Source organism: Mus caroli, unplaced genomic scaffold (assembly GCF_978045245.1).
Source record: "Mus caroli unplaced genomic scaffold, Mus_caroli_1 scaffold_15, whole genome shotgun sequence".
Lineage (NCBI taxonomy): Eukaryota > Metazoa > Chordata > Mammalia > Rodentia > Muridae > Mus > Mus caroli.
In genome coordinates this window covers 68,407,928-68,410,800 of record NW_028227270.1, presented here as the reverse complement: position 1 = coordinate 68,410,800, position 2,873 = coordinate 68,407,928, and positions in this window count along the sequence as shown.

Here is a 2,873-nt window from a genome sequence, read left to right as displayed (position 1 = left end):
TTGGCTCACAGCTCAACAGGTAATCAGTGCTAGGGGAACATGGCAACACATTGTGTCCACAGTCAGGAAGCAGAACTAGATGGACTCTGGTGCTTATATTGATGTCTCCCCTCCTCTCCCTTCTTCAGGCTAGAATCCCTGGGACATCCATGGGATGGTACAGAGCATTCAATAGGGGGAGCCTTTCTTCCTTGGTTATTGCCCTCCCAGACCCTTCCTGAGGTGTGTTTCCAAGGGAATACAAAGATCCAAGCAAGTTAACAATGAAGATTAACCGTAGCAGAGAGCCACAGCCAGGGAGCATCCTTTGTCATCCCACTGTCTGTGTTGCAACAGTAGAGTTATTTCTCAACTTCCTTATAGGAATGGAAGGAGAGAGAATTCATCAGTATGGAGGCTGAATTCTGTGATTTTATATGCTTGGTGCTGCACTTGCTTAGCCTTTACATCTCAAACTGTCTTAGTTAGGGTTTCTGTCACTGTGATAAAACACCAAGACCCAAGTAACTTTGGGAGGAAATGATTTATTCCATTATATGGAACTTATAGTCCATCATCCAGAGAGATCAAGGCACTCACTCGAGGCAGGCACAGAACCAGAGGCCATGGAGGAACGCTGATTACTGGCTTGTTTGCCATGGCTTGCTCAGCCTTATTTCTTATAGCACCTAGGACCACCAGTCCAGGGGTAGCACCACCCACATTGAGCTGAGTCCATTCCACATCAATCACCAATCAAGAAAATGAACCTCAGACTTGCCCTCAGGGCCATTGGGTAGGGTCATTGTTCCTCAGTTGAGGTTCCCTCTTCCCAAATGACTCTAGCTTGTGTCAAGTTGGCATAAAACTAAGCAACATACTGGCCAATGATCTAATGTGAGGATTCTTTCCACCATCTATCTCACATAACCGTCAGGGAAGGAACTACGTAATGCTTGCAGATGGAGCTACAGCAGCGATGGGTGGTCCCACCCTGGGACCCACCCGGAGGTTGACCCTGGCTAGGATTGCATATTCTGACCCCAGGTGCTCAGCACTTATATGAGAAGCATAAAGATGCCTCTGACTTGGGCTGTTGGCATCAAAGCAGGCCTAGAGTAGCACCAGAAGATCCAATGACCACTGGACAAACCAAGCTAAGAGTCTTTGTGTAAAGGTTTTAGTAGAGTCTTGTTGGCTCTGCAGGATGGCCAATCTCTGCTGTAACTTCTCAGCTCCATAATGAGCTCAAGGCAGTCCTGGAAATAAATAGGAATTTCTGGCCTGGCTTGTTCCAGTGTTCTCCATAAAAGCAGCTCATAGGGTGGATTTGGACAGCCAGGTTTAGTTTTCCAACCCATTGGGGTGAATGACTGATGTATTGTAGGGCCCATCTGTGAGGCAATAGTGCTTTCTTTCAGTCACTGGGTGGATGGCCCAGACTCAATCTGTAGAATGAACTGTGGTTTGGAACAGGAGGCTGTCTTCATTCATAACCTTATGCACCTTGCTTTCCTTGCTTCAGAAATCAAGACAACTGTCTTCTCTACCATCTAGCTGCTCCATGTGTGAAATTCTCCACAGCTCTCTACAGGTACAGCACTGGCTTCTATTCTTAACTTATCATTAGTTCTGCTAATTGCTCACCCCTGACTTTTGGCAGCTAAGGACCATCACCTTAGCTCACCTCACTGGATCCTGTCGTTCCCATGACCACAGGGAGCTCCACTCAGTGACAGCATCTCCCTCATCCAGGCTCTTCAATGGAACTCTGTGGATTGGTGGCTTTCCCCGCCTTGCTTGGCTCATCTGCTTCTCCAAGTGTCCTGATGTCTCCTCCATCCTGCTGTGGTGGCTCTGCACTGTCACTTTGATGCAAACAGTCTAGGACCTTCTTCCAGGTTTCCAAGAGACGTCTTATGGAAGGTCAGAGCCATGTGCTAGGGTCCTTTGTTGGGATGCTACAGCATGGATGGATGATGAGCTACTTCCCTAGCACTATTAGGTGCCGGGATGCACACACTTACATTTTTAACGGTTCATGTTTGCTAGAACCTCCAGATATTTCTACTCCAGTTTCTTCCCTCCTACACAAGGAACCCATGAAACCTTATCCCTGCCACTAAGCTGCTAAATGTCCTCCCTACTCTGACATGTGATACTATACTGAAAAGTATTATCTCTGTGCTTCTACTATGGTGTCCCCGATCAAGTCTTGTTTCTGGAGACAGAGCCCAGAATTCTTGATGAATCCCCACTGAATTGCCTCTCTGACAGTATCAAGGAAATAGGGCCTTTATGCTCCACTGTGGGAGCAAGCTCTGATAAAAGGTGGTCAACACTTGGATCCCAGGAAGGAAATCAGGCCCTTATCCAAGACAGTGTGTTTTGAATGAGAGAGGTTTTTGGAGAGGACTGTGCAATGAGCTACCATCAGCCCATGCTCAGGGCAGTGGAGGATAAAGGCTGCCATCCAGAAAGGTGGCAGCTGGGATGCTTCAATTCCATAAGAAGGTACAGCAAGCTCTTTTCTTCTTCTGGAGAGTTTTGTGCCTAGGGATGGTGCTTGAGGTGACCAGAACTATACTGACCTCAGCTGACCCTAACGGGAGGCTCTGAGGGCTAAGGAGATGGAACACAGATGCCAGGACAATAGACTGGAAATCCTATAGTCCTGTGAATCTACTGAGCTTCTTAATCAACATTGCTGGGGCTGCAGGGCCCATTTTAAATCAATCAGAGCAGGTTTTTTTCCTCTTTCCTCTAGAGGATGCCATTGTGACTATATACTACTCGAAAATTGAATTTATGGAACTTTCCAGGGATGGATGAAGAGAACAGAAGAAGAATAGGTTTGACTGATTGGATTTTTTTTCTAAGCATGGGTCTGCTAT